The 18,491-nt window shown below is 41.5% G+C and overlaps 1 non-coding gene across 1 annotated transcript; it reads left to right on the top strand.

Annotated features, from left to right (window-relative positions):
• The first annotated feature begins 2,412 nt into the window (after positions 1-2,412).
• LOC148210789 (small nucleolar RNA R71) lies at positions 2,413-2,519 on the top strand. Its single transcript, XR_015792005.1, has one exon. It is a non-coding gene; the product is annotated as a small nucleolar RNA R71 (small nucleolar RNA).
• Positions 2,520-18,491: the final 15,972 nt, after the last annotated feature.

The following is an 18,491-nucleotide window of genomic DNA, read 5'->3' as shown; positions in this document are numbered from 1 at the left end:
CCTGCCAGACGGTCGAGCATCTGGTCAATAAACGGGAGAGGAAAATGGTCTTTCTTTGTTACCTTGTTGAGTTTGCGATAATCAATGAAAACTCTCCACCCGCTCACAGTTCGGGTTGAGATGAGCTCATTCTCCTCGTTGGCCACCACGGTTATACCCCCTTCTTTGGTACACACTGTACTGGGCTTACCCAGCTGCTGTCGGATATTGGGTATATAACACCGGCGTCAAGCCATTTAAGAATTTCTTTCCTTACAACCTCTTTCATCTTCGGGTTCAACCGCCTTTGACTCTCAATAGAGTTCTTAGCATCTTCTTCCAATAGAATTTTGTGCATGCAAAAGGCCGGGCTTATCCCTCGGATATCTGCTATCGTCCATCCAATGGCCTTTTTGTGCTTCTCCAAAATCTGCAATAAAGAATATTCATTAGTAGGTGATAAATTGGAAGCTATAATAACTGGTAAAGTGTCGTTATCCCCTAGATACGCATATTTCAAATGCGACGGCAATGGCTTCTGCTCCAACGTGGGTGGTTCCACTATGGACGGAAGTAACGACTTGCATTCTTCTTTTTGTATTTTTTCAATAGGATTAGCCACATCTTCTGGTCCTTCTGCTATCTTATCAAGCTCTTCTTCTATCTCTGTAACTAATAAGTCATAAAACTCATCAAACATAACAGGATTCAAGCTATTTATAGCAGAGCACTCTTAAAGTCTCCTGGTAATTTCATGGCGTCTAGAACGTTAAATTTAACTTCTTCATTATTTACCCTCATTGTAATTTCTCCCTTCCTCACATTAAAAACTGTATCCCCAGTGGCTAGAAATGGTCTTCCCAAAATAATGGGAACGTCTAAGTCTGCCTCGCAATCTAGAATGATAAAGTCCGCAGGGAAAATGAATTTGTCCACCTGGACTAAAACATCTTCTATCTTTCCCTCAGGTCTTATGATAGATCTATCTGCTAGTTGAGGGTAACCGTAGTAGGTCTAGCTTCTCCTATGCCTAAAGATTTGAAAACTGATAATGGCATAAGATTAATGCTAGCGCCTAGATCACATAATGCCCTACCTAAGTTTTTCCTCCTATGGAACATGGAATGGTAAAACTGCCAGGATCATTACATTTCATGGGTAGCGGGCTGCCTACAGCTTCACTACTACATTTTGTCATGGCTACCAGTTCATGCTCTCTTATTTTTTTCTTCCTAGAAACTATATCTTTCAAAAACTTAGCATAATTTGGCATCTGTTCTAGAGCATCTACTAATGGTATATTTATATGCAGTGTTTTTAAAATATCTAAAAATTTTCTAAACTGGGAATCATTATTTTTCTTAACTAATCTTTGTGGAAACGGGGGAGTAGGGGTAAAAGAAGGCTGTACCTGTGGAGGAACACTCGGGGTGTCCTCATTACCTTTCTAATATTTTCTTTTTCTGGTGTTGTTGGATTTTCTGGTATCTTTACAATTGGTTCAGTGGACGAAATCTGTACATCTGTTGTTGGCATTGTTGGTCCATCATATGCCAGTCCACTCCTGAGGGTCACAACTTTGCACTGTTCTTTCCATTCTCGTTTTGGTAATTCAGTATGGCCTGGAAAAGAACCTTGTGGTCTATTCTTCAATTCATTGGCGAGCTGTCCCAATTGGGTCTCGAAATTCCTCATTGATGCCGCTTGGGATTGTATCACTGCGTCGGTTTGGGCCATGTACTCTTCATCATATTCTCAAGATTTGAGTTGTTATTTTGAACTGGTGGAGTCTGTGTTCTCTGATTGTACTGCTGTTGCGGTGGTGGGATGTATTGCTGTGTAGGTGGAACATAGGGCTGCTTGTTCTGCTGGCTCTGCCCTTGATTAAAACCGCTCGAACCTCCTTGTCCTCCCCATGAGAAATTAGGGTGGTGCCTCCAACCTGGGTTGTACGTGTTCGAATATGGGTTAAAGTTCCTATTGTTCCCATGTCCTACATAAAAAACAGAAGCAGGGTTATGTGGACAATTATCATAAATATGGTTTTCACTGCAAAATCAACAAATGAGATCGTTGACTTGGCAAACAGGGGCAGGAGTGCAATAATCCGACTGCACAGGTTGTATCGGCGTGGCTAATGGATTTTTTATTCCCAATGCCATCTCTTTCAGCCTCTGGTTCATTGTAACCATCTCTTTTTGCATCGAGGTCGCAATGTCCAGAGCCAAAACTCTAGCTGGATCTTGCTTCTTTGGTGCTGCCCTAGATCTTTGCGAACACCATAGTTCGTTGTGTGAAGCTAAGTCATTTAGGATGTCAACTATCTCGTTGAATGTCTTCTTTGTAAAGGCTCCGTTGGCAGCATTGTTTAGCATCATCTTAGTAGGATGATCTAAACCTCTAAAGAAATGTTCTATCTGGATGCATGCCGGCAAGCCATGGTTCGGACATTTCCTGATTAGTTCTTTAAATCTCTCCCACGCCTCGTGAACAGGTTCACGATCATACTGTCTAAAGGAGATGATCTCCTCTCTGATATCAGCGTGGCGAGTAGGTGGGAAGAATTTTGTTAAGAACTTCTCCACTAACGACCCCCATGTGGTGATGGATCCCGGTGGAAATGCATTGAGCCATGCTCTAGCTTGGTCCTTCAAAGAAATGGAAAAAGTGTTAGTCTCAGAGCATCGTCTGTTATACCAGGTAATCGAAATGCATTTGCAATTTGAATGAATGATTTCAGATGATCATGTGGATCCTCATGTTCCTGCCCTCCAAAAGGTCCAATTGTCTGCAACATTGGAACATCATTGGTTTAAGCTCAAAGTTTGTGGGCTGGAATAGGGTTGACTATCCCTGAATCAAAGTTCTGAAAAGCCGTGGCGGCATATTCTCGCATTGCCACGTCTCTGTTGTCCGCCATCTGGATATGGTTGAATTCATCATTTCTCGCATGATCCCTCATATTACCGTTAACAGCAGGTGGATCAACCGGATCACGAGGTGGAATATCTGCCATTGATGTGCTCGTACTCTCTACCTCACTTTCAGGACTGATTTCACCTTCTCTCTCTCTTTTTGCTTTTCTAGTTGTTTTCGAAGTCTTTGCTCCTTTCGAGTTTTTCGAAGGGTCCGCTCAATCTCAGGGTCAAGGGGTAGAAGAAAAGATCTTGTGCTCATGCACTTTAACTTACCCTTGTGAGATAAACGACCAAAAATATAGAACAAAAACGGTGGATGGAAATTACACCCAACAACAATTCACAAAAATAAAAACTAAAAGAATTTGAAAATAATTTTAAAACTAAAGTCCCCGGCAACGGCGCCAAAAACTTGACTGGGTGTTGATGCTGAACGCACGCACTAAGCGTGGTAACAATTATATAGATGCAAGCGCACACCTGTCAGAGTAATATAAAATGGATGGAGTATCCAAGTATCGATCCTCAAGGACTTCTAAATAATTTCCAAATTCTAAAGTTTCAAAGAATAGTGAATGTTGAAATGAGTGATTCTTGTAAAATGGGAAGTGGTCACAAATAATGGTTTTGGATTTGGGATTTGGACTTATAATGATAAAACCTAGCCCGAATTACTTCAAGTTAGCCAACAAAGAATCAAGGACATGCTAAGGATAATATGCATTTTACTTTAGAAACCAACGACTACGCTTCTCACTTGACTTATGTCTAAGCAAGTTCAAAGTCCTAAGACATTCTCTAATATGTCTATTATGAGAGATATCTTAGTTTTAGGATGGAAATAGTCGCAACCTCGGGTTAAGGTCCTATGTCTAGGCTACTTAAGCGGAACCCTTATGTCTAAGGCGCTCCTCTCCTCGGTTTAACCACTCAACAATGTAAATAAGCAACCTTTTCAGTATTGACTTGTTAAGACTTACAGTGGCCTTCTCTAAATCCTAACTTTTTGGGAAAACATGTTGAGCAATGAATGGAAAGCAAAAACACTACTTCTTAGCAACCCTTATTAGAAATAAAAGGCTAACTATCCATAACCGGGCTAGAGACAGGAATTTAGAAAGACATATTGAAGAAAATACAGCAAGTAAAATGGTTGAATGTGGAATGCATGTGTGAAAAACAAAAGTTAACTAACGGAGAGTTTTTATCGGGATTGAGAGCTTCGCCCTTCTCTTTCAAGCAAGGGGGAGTGTCACGTGCTCTTTCCTCCAAAAACACAACTCTCTTAACTAAAAATAAAGTAAAGGCAAAGAGAAGAGAAGCAAAGTGCTGGATTTTTATATATTTGAATAAGTAGAAAATGACTAAGTACAAATGGAAACAAAACAAGCTCAATAAAGGAATGTAAAGTGCTCGGGATTTAAAAACCAAAAGTAACTAATGAAAGCAACTCAAAAGTACTTAGAAAGCAACAAAGAAACACTAAAAATGATCAAGAGAAGGAAGCAAGGCTTGATGATTTTGGTGGAGAAGTTGCTGGAATTTATAGCTGTGCAAAATTGGTTAGGTAGGTCCTAAAACGATGGTGAATCACCCATTTCCAACTCTTTTGACTGACCAAATCGTGCTCAAACTAATAGTGGAACACTTCTTCTACACGTATGCATCGGTTGGAACCACCAAAACGCATTGGAAGACGCGTTTCATTAAGGGCAAAGTTGGAAGAAAACCAGTTTTTCTGCAGGCTTCCCAGGCGCCTGGCGCCTCCCATGTAGGTTTTTCCGTCTTTTTGCTTCTTTTGATTAATTTGCACTCCCAAATGGTCCTAAAATGTCATAAATACAATATAAGCCAACCACAAACCATAATATATGAATTTTGCATGAATTGGAACTCAAACGATCGAGAAAAATCCGAAACAAAGCTGAAACATTGTAAAAACAGCATCTAAAACCTTCTTTTTATGCATGTAAACAAGCGTAATCAGTAACTTCAGCTCTTTCAACTCTGCAGGAGGCATTCGATATGGTGCTTTCGAGATGGGGGTCGTCCCTGGCAGCAACTCTATACAAAAGTCCACTTCGCGAAACAGAGGCAAGCTGGGAAGGTCTTCAAGGAACACGTCAGTGAACTCCTTAACTACACGAACCGCCTCAATGCTTGGCACAACCTTTCTTGCATCCACAACGATAGCCAAATAGGCCCAAGCACCACGCTAGAGAAGATAGCTGGCCTTCAATGCCGACACCACCGTTGGGACCCCGGCCTTAACTCCTTTAAAGGTCAAGTTTTGTTCGGAGGGCAAGCAAAAACTAACTTCCTTCTTCGAGCAATTAATATTAGCCCGGTTAGCAGCTAACCAGTCCATGCCTAGTATCACATCGAAATCCTACATATCCAGTTGAATTAACTTTACCTCCAAGGTCTGACCATCAAAGGAATGTTGGCCTCTTTTCACCACTTGGCTAGTAACTAACACAGATCTTGACGTGTGGATACCGACAACAAAAAGCCTAACGATTCTAGCTCTAGGTCCGCATGTCGACCAAAGGTAGAAGCAATGAAAGAATGACTAGATCCAGAGTCAAATAATGCGTAAGCAGGCATACTAAGCACTAAAATAGTCCCTGCAAAAGTAACACGCATGCAATAAAGCACAAGCATATACACACAACTCAAGACTCACAAAGAGAAGGTACCTGTGACCACCGCCTCGGCATGCTCAACCGCCCCCTTGGTGAGAGCGAAGACGCGCGCCCTCTGGGTTCCACCTTGAGCTGCAGTTGCCGCAGGGGTCTTCTGGCCTAACGCTTGGGTATTCGAGTCAGTCATCGGACACTCCCTTGCGAAATGTCCTTCCTTCTGGCACCTGAAACATATTCTCTATCCCAACCAACATGGCCCAGCATGGTTCTTCTTACAAGAAGGGCACACCGGAGGAGCAGTCTGTCTTTGCACATGGTGCTGGTGTCCTCTTGAGGGTTGACTGAAGGAGAACGATGCAAATTTCCTCTTGACCCTTGAGCTGGAGCCCATTACCTATTGAGACTGAGGCTCCTCGAGACATTTGTCCATAACCAACGCACACCTGACTGCCGCTGCGTATGTAGTTGGTTCCTTGAGAACAACTAGGCCCTTGATCTCCCTATGCAAACCGTCGATGAACTTGTTCATCTTTAATTGCTCAGTAAGAATATATTGCATTCCAAAACGGGATAGTTCAGTGAACTTCCTTTCGTATTGGGCCACGGTTAGGCTCCCTTGAATGAGATGAAGAAACTCTGCCCGTTTTTCATTCCTGACAGTCACGGGGAAATAGTACTCATAAAGTAGGTCTTTAAATCTTGTCCACGTGACGGGTACGTTGGCGTGATCCTCCGCTGCTGCCACTACTGACTCCCACCAATTTACTGCTTCTCCCCGAAGCATAAACTGCTCCCCAGACCTTGAAATCGTCAGAGCATCCCAAATACACATAAAGGGCTTCCAGCTCCCTGACCCATTCCTCGGCCGCAGTACGCCTCTCACTCACCCCGTTGAAAACGGATGGCCCAAAGCGTTTGAAATCCCTGATAAACTGGACCTCATCTTGTGGAATTTGTGCCCGGCGAGGCTGCTGCACTTGACCTCCACCGACTCCATTCGCATTATCTAGTAGTACTTGCAATGCCTCAGCAAGCAACGCCCCCTGGGGATTCACCTCGGTAACTCCCTGAGGAGCTGCCTGAGGGACCGGGGGTGCTACCCCTCCAAGAACTTCCGGGGGAACATTTGGATCTGCTGCTCCATCACCCCTAGGATTCGGATCCTCATAGTTGTGAGCTCTCGTGTTCCGCCGAAAAGCCATTATCTAAAAAGAACAGAGCACCAAGGTCATTATCGCACTAACCGGGGCAGAACACAAGTGCAAAGTTCAAGCAAGTCTATATAATGAACCAAGGAAACACGCCAACCTATTTAATATCAGACAACAATGATATCTCAACCATAAGCAATGTAAGACATTCATGATCGAACAAACATAACTAGGAAACATACCTGGTGATGATGAGGAGACTGACAAGGACCATACACTATCGACCTAGATTCTAGGACAGTCTACAGGAACAACTCCGCTCTGATACCAATTGTAACGCCCCAGGACTTCCTACACACTTCTAAGTCACATTAACTACCCGCCTGTCTAAACTTAACCCCAAACAGGAGATGACAACTCCCTGTGAAATATTTATATAAAATAAAGCTTCCCCTCTCATCGATTTAACGATGAATCAACTCTATAGAATATCAATCAAACATCATTCGTGGACAACCTCATTAGGCAACTTTATTATTCCAGCTAGGCAAACTCAATGAATGGAACAAAACTAAAATAAACGCCTATCCAGCAATAAAGTAAACAACGAGTGGGAACCTCCCAATTATTCAAATAAGAACAAATAGTTTATTGACCAAAACATAAGGTCTTAACCATCTGAACTTAAGCTAAGCAAAAGTAACTACGCAACCTATGATCCTCGCTCGTCATGTCTCCTCCGTCTCATCACCATGGTCGCCAACGAATCCTTCACCTGAAACAATAATTGTGGAGGGGGGGGGGTGTGAGTATATAAAATATACTCCTTAAGTAGCCCTCACCAACAACACACAAACATCATGCTCAACAAATTCATGAAACATTCATAGTCATGCTCTTCATCACATTATGCCATCAAACATAGACACACTCTATAAGATTCGGCGTCAACCACAACCATGAACAAATTAGTTACCAACCTCGAGTCTCCCTAACATCTTCAGCACCTCTACGCTTATCACAGTTATCCTAGCCTTTCACAGCTAACTCCTTCGAGTAGAGTCGGCCCCTGACCATTTTTACCCAAAGCCCCAACACTACTGCATCGGCCCTCGACCATTTTTACCCAAGGCCCCGATGACTTCACCATCTATCGGCCCTTAACCATTTTTACCCAAGGCCCCAATAGTTTTCTTTCCAACAGACTCCTCGCATCGACCCTCGACCATTTTTACCCGAGGCCTCGATACTCAATTAGTGACGTATCTGCCCCCGACCATTTATACCTGAGGCCCTGACACTCACCCTTTCACTTTTCCCAAGAATCCAACGTTCCTTATCATAACCCACTCCACATCAACCCCTAGCCTGCGAACAGGGTCCGAAAATATACTTTTATTACACCGACATCTGATAAGAAAATAATACGACTTAGACCTGCACGCTCGCATCATAAAGAAACGTTTATATATGCTCAACCAGCACGCTCACATCATAAATGAACATTTATATAAACTATACAAGCACGCCCACATCATAAGAAAGCATAATCACAATATTTCTATTTTAACGTGCATCCTTTGTAAACATACATTAGTCCTGCTAAGATTCTATCCCACGACGTTCAAGCCACGTACCAAAAGGTCTCCCAATAACGAAATCATTAGTCCTGTCTACCACCTCAGACAACTCACAACAAACAAAGCAACCAGTCTGTCCTATCACTTCAAATAAATCACAACTAATCTCTTAAAGGTATCGACAAGTCATTTTCATTCATACAAGGAGAGAAATAAAATTCACAGTTCTCAAACTAGAAAGTACCTGTCTCCTAATTCAACAATTATCATGTCCTAGTAATCATAGAGCTGGCACATACATCTAGATTCAGAACATGCATTCTATCACCAAAATGACCACTTCCAACCATTTTTAATCAGAAACCACCAACTACATCCAACGATCATGACTCAAACATTCACGTAATTTATAGGAACACAGCAAGATGCAAAGCCAACCGTATCTAGCAGAATTTCTCCAACCATGACCCACATCTATAAATATAAATGACACATGATTCATCTTAGAATGCAGCAGCAACAAATCATTCCAATAACACAGCACAACGCACACACCCACCCCTGAAACTACTTACGCAATGGCCCTAACGCTACTAAGCTCGCCGAATGATTCCCTCAATCAAAGGCAACCAAGCTTGAGTTAGAGACGAACTAAAAAAACACTTAGTTTGCACCAACACTAATTTAGGTGAGTCGTTACCTACTAACTCACACCAAAACCTCTTGAGTTAAGAGTGGGTCAACGCCAAAGAGGTTCGGGCTTCCAAAACTGAGCTCGAATGTCCTTAGGCTTGCTGTTCCGATGTCAACAAGCGATGGGTAATGTTGGTTTGAGTACAAATAAGGGGGGGTACCGCGAATCGAACTCCGGATAGGTGGGGTAAGTGTCTAAAGTCGTCGGAGGAGAACGAAAGCCATAAATCGGAGCTGTTTGTGGTCGTCGGAGTACACACGGCCAAGGGTCATCGTCGGGACGCCGCAGAAGCGCCACTGCCACTGCAAGAACGCCGGAACCGCCCCGAGTTTGGGTTCAAGACACAGTGTGAGACGCCGAAATTGGCTGGAAACGCGCCGCTGCTGCCGTCGACGACTGGCGAAGGGGTTTCGAAGTCGCGTCGCCGCTGAAGTTAAAACGCTGCCGTTGCTCGCGAACCCCGCCGATGGAGATCGTCGAGGGGTCGCGCTGCTGCTGGTTCGAGGAGACGTCGCCGCTACAGTTGCTGCCGTGAGGTGTGGTCGCCGGAGAAGAAACTCAACGAGGGGGGGTGACGGCGGCTAGGGCAAGAAAGGAAGAAGAAGATGGAAACCCTATGTCTTTTCTTTTTCTTTTTATCAATATTCTTTTCCTTTGTTTTAAACCAAACCAACCCAAAAAGCTCAACATAACCAAGCCCAAGAGAAAAGAAACCCATCCCAACTTAAGATAAAACCAACCACGCGGAGCCCGATATATATAAATTTAATTAAAGTTTAATTTAAAATTAAATGAAAATCTCCTGATTCGAGACTAACTAACCTGAGGGACTCGGGGCGTTACACGAAGGGAATAGAACGACGGACGGTTGGTAGACAGAAGTGTATGACGACGAAGGGATGATGAACCGCGACCTAAGGAACGACAGACGGTGGGTGAACTGATCGAACAAAAAAATATATGTGAATGATGCCGACGAAATATGATTGCGATGGAGAGAATGATTGCGTAGATCTGCGTAGAGGACGATTGCGATAAGCTGGAGATCGATCAGTGTCGCGACGATAGGTGTGTAAATGTGACACTGCGGATTGACTGTGAGGATGGCAGATTGACGGCAACAGCTGCGTTGCCATGGGGACTTCGTCGGAGGTAGACTTACCAGAAGGAGGAATAGATGATTGCTATGGTTTAAAATTAGGGTTTGGTATTGTTTACAATGGCTACGGTTTAGAGAGTTATGGTTTATTTCCTAAGTTCTAAGAGGAGTAGTTCATGTTTATTATAAACCTATGCAAGGTACTCTTTCTTTTCAATATGGGTTCCTTAACATACCCACACAAGATCGTGGCTCTTTTGGCTCTTGGATCTTGGCTGGATTCCATTTTTGGACCGGTTGCTCATTTGAGCTTGTTGGGCTCTGATACAATGTCAATTTGAGTGAATATAAATATTATGCTATATTCAAACATATAACTTTTCTTATATAGGAGAATTACCTACTACAAACAAGGAAAGTAATAAATACCACAGAGACTAAATATCAACATTAAAGACTAAATATTAACAACTAATATTGACAACTAATATTTACACAAATATTGATAAATCCAACATAGAATTGTGTTAATTTCGCTAGATTAAGATAAATTAAGTTTTCAAAATTTGTAGGAGATTTTTAATTAAATCTTAAATCGAAGGTTTTGGGAAATTTAACTTTTTATTTATGTAATTTAGCGAGGAATTGAGTGAAGCTCCATTGAGGTACCCTACATATGACAAGGAACTCTATGCTTGTGTAAGAGCTCTTCAAACTTGGCAACATTATTTATGGCTTGAAGAATTTGTTATACATATGGATTATGAAAGTTTGAAATACTTAAACGGCCAAGATAAATTAAACCGTAGGCATGCTTGATACGAATCCATTTGTGACCAATACATGTACCAAATGAGCAATTACAAGAAGCAAGACAAGAAGATTCAAGAGGCTTTCACACCGCACCTTTAAAAGCTTGTTAATGCACAATAATCAACAAAGAGTTTTGAGCCCAAATTTGTTCATAATGTTACTTCACTGAGTCAAGAAGAGAATGGAGCAAAGATGGCATGGGAAAAGTTGTCTATTTTGAGAGATGGCACGGAGGACAAAAAATGTGTGCATAATTGTGAACAGGTGCCTTGGCAGATTACACCCCTTGGGAGTTTGTGAAGTCAAAGCTTGTCAAATGTCATCCAAATGTGAAGCGCCTCCTACAGCCCATAGATAAGACCATTTGAAGTGTGACTACGTTTTCTGATCCGCATTTAAATGTCTAGAATGATCTGCAATCAAGTTTTAATTTGCATGTCTTATTTTCTATAATTTGCATTAAGTAGTATTTTGAAAAACTTTTGGTGTTCTTATGTTGAACGACCATTTGGCCTATTTAAAGGCTTGTAATGCTCTTGTTATGGAGAACTTGAGATTAAACATATTGGAATTCAAGAACTTTTGTTCCTTAACACATTTGGTGTTGCTTCTTTCAAATCTTGCTTTAGGTTTGATGTTAAACCGATTCATTGGATTTGTCTTGATCAAGCTAATTCTGGAGTGAGTCGTCTTAGGATCTAGGAGTGACCATCGTAGATTCTAAGTCCGATCTAAGAGTGATTCATCTTCTAATCTTACTCTTGGTTGGAATCATTCGGTAAGTTAGTCGTTTTTGTGAATGCTTGCAAGGATCGTAGAAGGACCTCTAGCTTTGTAAACACGAGCAACCTTGGCGCTTATCAAGGTTCTTTTCCAGGCCATACTGAATTACCAAGACGAGAAGGGAAAGAATAGTGCAAAGATGTCACCCTTAGGAGTGGACTGGCATATGATGGACCAACAATGCCAACAACAGATGTACAGATTCCGTCCACTGAACCAACTGTAAAGATACCAGAGAATCCAACAACACCAGGAAAAGAAAATATTAGAAAAGGTAATGAGGAAACCTCGAGTGTTCCTCCATAGGTACAACCTTCTTTTACGCCTACTCCCCTGTTTCCACAAAGATTATTTAAGAAAAATAATGATTCCCAGTTTAGAAAATTTTTAGATATTTTAAAACAATTGCATATAAATATACCATTAGTAGATGCTCTAAAACATATGCCAAATTATGCTAAGTTTTTGAAAGATATAGTTTCTAGGAAGAAAAAGATAGGAGAGCATGAACTGGTAGCCATGACAAAATGTAGTAGTGAAGCTGTAGGCAGCCCGCTACCCATGAAGTGTAACGATCCTGGCAGTTTTACCATTCCATGTTCCATAGGAGGAAAAAACTTAGGCAGGGCATTATGTGATCTAGGCGCTAGCATTAATCTTATGCCATTATCAGTTTTCAAATCTTTAGGCATAGGAGAAGCTAGACCTACTATGGTTACCCTCCAACTAGCAGATAAATCTATCATAAGACCTGAAGGAAAGATAGAAGATATTTTAGTCCAGGTGGACAAATTCATTTTCCCTGCGGACATTATCATTCTAGATTGCGAGGCGGACTTAGACGTTCCCATTATTTTGGGAAGACCATTTCTAGCCACTGGGGATACAGTTTTTAATGTGAGGAAGGGAGAAATTACAATGAGGGTAAATAATGACGAAGTTAAATTTAACGTTCTAGACGCCATGAAATTACCAGGAGACTTTGAAGAATGCTCTGCTATAAATAGCTTGAATCCTGTTATGTTTGATGAGTTTTGTGACTTGTTAGTTACAGAGATTGAAGAAGAGCTTGATAAGATAGCAGAAGGACCGGAAGATGTGACTAATCCTATTGAAAAAATACAAAAAGAAGAATGCAAGTCATTACATCCGTCCATAGTGGAACCACCCACGTTGGAGCAGAAGCCATTGCCGTCGCATTTGAAATATGCGTATCTAGGGGATAACGACACTTTACCAGTTATTATAGCTTCCAATTTATCACCTACTAATGAATATTCTTTATTGCAGATTTTGGAGAAGCACAAAAAAGGCCATTGGATGGACGATAGCAGATATCCGAGGGATAAGCTCGGCCTTTTGCATGCACAAAATTCTATTGGAAGAAGATGCAAAGAACTCTATTGAGAGTCAAAGGCGGTTGAACCCGAAGATGAAAGAGGTTGTAAGGAAAGAAATTCTTAAATGGCTTGACGCCGGTGTTGTATACCCAATATCCGACAGCAGCTGGGTAAGTCCAGTACAGTGTGTACCAAAGAAATGGGGTATAACTGTGGTGGCCAACGAGGAGAATGAGCTCATCTCAACCCGAACTGTGAGTGGGTGGAGAGTTTGCATTGACTATTGCAAACTCAACAAGGTAACGAAGAAAGACCATTTTCCTCTATCGTTTATTGACCAGATGCTCGACCGTCTGGCAGGTAAGAATTTCTATTGTTTTTTATATGGATATTCGGGTTATAATCAAATTACTATTGCTCCAGAAGACCAGAAGAAGACAACATTTACGTGTCCGTATGGTACGTTCGCTTTTAGGCGAATGCCCTTTGGACTATGCAATGCACCCGCGACTTTTCAGAGGTGTATGATGGCCATCTTCTCTGACATGGTAGAAAATATTCTAGAAGTTTTTATGGATGACTTTTCTGTTTTTGGAAATTCTTTTGATGCATGTTTAGTTAATTTGGAGAGAGTCTTGGAAAGATGTGAACAAACAAACCTAGTCCTAAATTGGGAGAAGTGTCATTTCATGGTACAAGAGGGTATTGTTTTGGGTCACAAAATTTCCAAGCAAGGAATAGAGGTAGACCACGCTAAGATAAACATCATTTCAAAGCTACCTCCTCCTACAAATGTCAAAGGGATTAGAAGCTTTTAGGGCATGGGGGATTTTACCGCCGCTTTATAAAAGACTTTGCTAAAATTTCTAAACCCTTGTGTCAATTGTTAGAACATGATAGACCATTTGTTTTTTATGATGACTGTTTAAAATCATTTGAAATGTTGAAAGTTGCTCTAAGTTCAGCCCCTATAATTATCGAACCTAATTGGGATTTACCTTTTGAGCTCATGTGTGATGCCAGTGATTATGCAATAGGAGCTATGTTAGGACAACGTAAAAACAAGATCTTGCATCCTGTGTATTATGCTAGTAAGACTCTGACCGGTGCACAACTCAATTACACTACTACTGAAAAGGAACTGTTAGCAGTTGTGTTCGCTTTTGATAAGTTTAGGTCTTACTTAATAGGCACAAAAGTCGTTGTTTTTACTGACCATTCTGCTTTAAAATATTTATTTGCTAAAAAAGATGCGAAGCCACGTTTGATACGGTGGATTTTGTTACTTCAAGAGTTTGATATTGAAGTTAGGGACAGGAAGGGTACTGAAAACCAAGTTGCTGATCACCTGTCTAGATTGGAATCCCCGCTCTGTGATGATGGAACTGTTAGATGTGAACAGTTTATTGACGAGCAACTCTTGCGAGTTGATTCAGTTCCGTGGTATGCCGATATAGCAAATTATTTGGTAGGTCGAATAGTTCGTTATGAGTTCAACAAGCAACAGGTAAAGAAGTTTCTAAATGAAGTTCGATTTTATCGTTGGGATGAGCCTTTTTTATATAAGCTAGGACCTGACGATATCTTACGCAGAAGAAGAGCACGAGGCGATATTAGATGCTTGTCATATGTCTCCATATGGAGGACATTTTGCAAGACACAAAACCGCAGCCAAAGTTTTGCAAAGTGGGTTCTTTTGGCCCACTCTGTTCAAAGATGCACATAAGTTTGCCCAGGTTTGTGACAAATGCCAACAGACAGGTAATATATCTAAAGGCCACGAAATGCTTCAAACCCCGATCCTGGAGATTGAAATATTTGGTGTGTGGGGTATAAATTTTATGGGTCCATTTCCATCTTCTAATGGTAAGCTTTATATATTGTTAGTAGTAGATTATGTTTCGAAATGGATAGAAGCCATTGCAACTGCTACCAATGATTCTAAAGTTGTCATTCGTTTTCTGCAAAAGCACATTTTTAAGCGTTATGGAACCCCGCGTTGTCTGATAAGCGATGGGGGGGCTCATTTTGTGAATAGGCCGCAAAAGTTGCTGACTAAATACAATGTGCGTCATAGGGTTGCAACAGCATATCATCCTCAGTCGAATGGGTTAGCCGAAATATCTAATAGGGAGATAAAAAACATTTTAGAAAAAACTGTAAATCTTAACCGTAGGGATTGGTCTTTGAAGCTTGATGATTTACTTTGGGCATATAGGACAGCATTTAAGACTCCCCTCGGCATGTCCCCCTATAGGCTAGTCTTTGGAAAAGCGTGTCATTTGCCTCTTGAGCTAGAATATAAAGCATTTTGGGCTACTAAGAAATTAAATTTTGATTTGTTGGCTGCAGGGGAAGCAAGGAAGTTACAATTCTTGGAATTAGAAGAACACAGACACTTTTCTTATGAGAATGCTAAGTTGTTTAAGGAAAAAACTAAACAGTGGCATGATAGGCGTCTTCGGCCGAACAATCTTCAAGAAGGTGATCTGGTTCTGTTATTCAATTCTAGGTTGAAACTTTTTCCTGGGAAACTTAAGTCTAGATGGTCTGGTCCCTTTAAAGATTTTAAAGTCTACCCATATGGGGCAGTGGATCTAGTTGACTCTAAGGGAAGTGTTTTTAAAGTATATGGGCAGAGACTTAAGCCATATTTTGGAGAACCAGTGGATAGAGGAAAAACCTCTATTCAACTTTCAGGTCAATAAATGTTTGCGAAAATGTTTTTCCTTTTTATCCGTTTTGAAAGAACAAAAGTAAAGGAAGGAAGTTTTAGTATGTTACATTCTTTTTATTTAATTATAAAAAGTTTTTCTTATTAAGAGAATGTTTTTGAAAACGTTGAAAAACAAAAAGAAAGAAAGAAAAAAAAAACGTTGAAAAAATTTTTTTAACGCAGGCGCCCGGCGCCTGCTCTGTTTTTCAGAAGTTCGAAAATATTTTCCTTCACGGTTTGGGTTTTAATTTTCGATAATATGGGCTTTATTTTGGGTCAAATATTAATCCTCTATGATTTAACTTTAAAACTTCTCTTCAAACTCAAATTTTGTTTCCCTAATCCTATTTGGTATTCAAATTTGTTTTCTTTTCCTTTTAGGTTTAGGACACCTAGTTGAACTTAAATCTCAATCCCTTTCCATTTAGGATTTAGTTTGGGGAAAGCTTTAAATAGACCCATTGCCTAAGCTTTACAATTCCACGAAAACCCACACAACTCTCTTCTACCCCTTGTTTTTTTTCGGCAAAACCCACTCCCTTCATTACCCTTGTTTTCGATTTTCAGCCACCACCAAAAAGAAGAAGAAATTTCCAGCATTTGCTTACATCTATGGCTTCTTCTTCTCAATATACTTCACTTCCTACCTCTTCTACTCAAGCTTCAAATGCCACAAGCATTCCCTTTCCACCATTGGAGAACTTCCAACACCACATGGTTCCAGATTCTAGGCTAGCTACTGTTAGGGGAGGAAACCCGCTTCAAACATTTGAATGTCCTCCATCCCAAGGTCCTACACAACATTCTATAATGAGCCCACATGGTTATGTTAATTTGCAGCAACTACCCACCCTTAATATACCTCAAAACAGTGAGTTTAGGGCTGAAAATCCTCAACAACTTCGTCCAATGATCAATCCGGGTATGTACCAACCGTTTATGTTTAACCTGGTTCCTTCCTATCATTTTCCCTTGTCCCAAATGCAAATTCCAGGTCGTGTTCATCCTTATGGAATGCCAAACCCATCTAATCTATTTCCTAGCCTTCCACCTTATTATGGAATGGGTCATTGGGTACCTCCACAAAATTATGGGATGATTTCACCTAGGGTTCCCCCACCACCTCAACTTCCATTCCTAGAAAAAGGACCTCAAGCACCACAATTGAACCCTAACATATTGAGTACCTTCAACATGGGACAACTAAAACCCTTAGAGCCTCTTAGGATGCCAACCCCAACCAATATGCCAATGGATGCAGGAGATGAGCATGGAGGAGAGCAAGAGAAGAGCCATAGCCATAGGCTAGAGCCTGGGGTTTCGATAGGGCAAAAGAGGAAGGGCAAGGAGGTGATGACAGACCCAGAAACTGAGGAAGATGGGAGTAGTAGGCGTCTGACGCCTAAGGATTCGTCTATGGAGAACAGGGACGAGGAGCAGTTTTATTCATCTCCATTGATTATTACACCGGAAGATGGTAATGATGATTTTCTACTGGTTTCACGAGGCCATTGTTCAAATATGCCGGAAACAGAGGATACCGAGAACGAAGTGGTGAGAACAGATACTAAGTAACCTTCTCCATTGGATACACCTACAGAAGGAGCGTTTTGTAGTCACCAAGAGTTGCCTACTGGGCAACTGGATCTACTCCGTTGGCAACAGATGAGTATGTCACACCGATGGCCACTCTACCAGGGGTAAGGGATGCTCACACAATTCCTTCTAATGCAGTTAACCCGTTGGGTGTGATACAGGTAGATCCAAGGTTGGGGAGAATAGTACTCAATAACCTACTAGCGAAGAAGATCCTGAGGACACGCAGACGATAAGGGAAATGTTCCAATACAAGAGACGAGAGAAAAAGAGTTCAAAACGTCGTGCAGTTCAGGCTAAGAAGCCAACAGTGCCCGTGAATGAACCTAAAACGAGAGCTGCGAAAGCTAAAGCAGCTGAAGCTAAGAAGAAGGTAGTGGCACCTGGGCCAGTTGATACAATCGAACTGGACTTGTCTGAGGGAGAGGAGGTCGGGACGAAATGAAACGCGGCAAATTTAGCCACTCGAACTTCATTAATGAAATCCCGTAAGATTATGACAGAATTGGGATTCGATCTCACTCTAGGAGATGTGCCTAATGATTGGAGGGAGACCGCTAGAGACAAAGAATGGAGATCACTCATTCAGCCCATACAATGTGAGGCTTTGGAGTTAGTGAGAGAGTTCTATGCTGCTGTCCATCCCCAGTCACATATAGCCATAGTGCGAGGGAAGGAAATACGGTTTGATGCCACTCAGATCAACTACACCTTCAACATTGAGAATATCAGAGATGCTGTGGGCAATAAGATGTTAGTGACTCCGACTCTAGCACAACTTGATGAGGCTCTAGAATGTGTTGGGAAGCCCTCTACCACTTGGGATATGACTACTCATGGCAAGGTACGACTAAAACCCGAGGATGTTTCCCTAGCTGCTGCAGGATGGTTATACATAGTCAAAAACAGAATTCTGCCAACGGAGCATGATGAGCATGACTGGGCGTTTATGCTGAACGCACGCGCTAAGCGCGGTAACAATTATATAGATGCAAGCGCACACCTGTCAGAGTAATATAAAATGGACGGAGTATCCAAGTATCGATCCTCAAGGACTTCTAAACAATTTCCAAACTCTAAAGTTTTAAAGAATAGTGAATGTTGGAATGAGTGATTCTTGTAAAATGGGAAGTGGTCACAAATAATGGTTTGGATTTGGGATTTGGACTTATAATAA

Source organism: Momordica charantia, assembly GCF_013281855.1.
Source record: "Momordica charantia cultivar OHB3-1 chromosome 6 unlocalized genomic scaffold, Mcharantia_2.0 BLBB01000006.1, whole genome shotgun sequence".
Lineage (NCBI taxonomy): Eukaryota > Viridiplantae > Streptophyta > Magnoliopsida > Cucurbitales > Cucurbitaceae > Momordica > Momordica charantia.
Note: the sequence above shows the minus strand (reverse complement) of the source record. Positions and strands in the feature narration are given on the sequence as shown.